This window comes from Oncorhynchus mykiss, chromosome 27, assembly GCF_057628025.1.
Source record: "Oncorhynchus mykiss isolate SJ-2025 chromosome 27, ASM5762802v1, whole genome shotgun sequence".
NCBI classification, from domain to species: Eukaryota; Metazoa; Chordata; class Actinopteri; order Salmoniformes; family Salmonidae; genus Oncorhynchus; species Oncorhynchus mykiss.
The window spans coordinates 40,139,154-40,140,287 of NC_143048.1; the positions used below are offsets into that span (position 1 = coordinate 40,139,154).

Consider the following 1,134-nt stretch of genomic DNA (forward strand, 5'->3'; position numbering starts at 1 on the left):
GAAGCCAAGTTCCTGAAGGTTATACTTTCAGAGCAACATGTTGTGCACAACCCATATTGTGAACATCGAGAGAGAATGACAGGAGAGGATGAGTCACTTAAAAGCACTTTGTGGAAGGAAACACTGAGCAGCATATGGAAGTATATTTTAGCTACATCAGATCACTCTTTGAACACACACTACCCACCTGGATCACAGCCTCCACACCACAAATTAACCGACTGCAAAGAATCCAGAATCGAGAAATAAAACTGGCATTCAGATTACCTCCACTTATACACATCACCAACTAAAACATTCATCAGAAATCTGGAATCAAAACCATCAAAGACAGACAAGCAATAATAATAATCAGAATAATAATCATCATCATCATCATACTGATAATAATAATAATGATAATAATAGTCGTAATCATAGGACAGACATATCAAAACAAAGCCTTCCACAACCCATCACTCAAGAAGACAGTACAGGTAGCACAATAGGCCACCAAAATACCCCTGTCAATCATTCTCCAGTCAAAGCCAGACTGATACAAACACAACCTCACATCCCACACAACATCAACACACCTCACTTACTGTATATTACTGACTATTGGCATCTACAAACAGTTCTTTACACTTTTTCAATTACAAATTGAACAACTCTCCTACTAAACACTACAGGTTATGGAAATAGGCTCTTTTAGTATTTCTCCAGTAGGTTTCCTGAAGGAGAAAGCCTTAACTTCTATGTCAAAGATAATCAAGCAGAAACACTATAGTAAATACTACAGTAATGTCCACAAAAATCACTACATTAAATACTACAGTGTACGACAATCTGCAGAAACACTACATAAATGACTGTAGTACATACTCAAGTTTTATTTTACTACAGTATTTATACTGTAGTTAACTGTTAATACTAACATATACTACAGTAAATACTACAGTATTCAATGTAGGGTTTTTGTAGACTTTAGTCCGCAAAAACACTACACTGAATACTATAATATTTACAGTATACCATAGTATACTATAGTATTCCTGTATGATAGCCTATGTGAGTATGAGGATATGTGGTAGGTGTGTGAGTAATGAATTGTCTTTCCTTTACTTTCCCTTGTTCCTAATGCTGACATCCACC

At 35.7% G+C, this 1,134-nt stretch overlaps 1 non-coding gene across 1 annotated transcript; it reads left to right on the forward strand.

Annotated features, from left to right (window-relative positions):
- Window positions 1-678: 678 nt before the first annotated feature.
- On the forward strand, window positions 679-731 carry LOC118944799 (U7 small nuclear RNA). Its single transcript, XR_005040116.1, has one exon. It is a non-coding gene; the product is annotated as a U7 small nuclear RNA (small nuclear RNA).
- The last annotated feature ends 403 nt before the right edge of the window (window positions 732-1,134 follow it).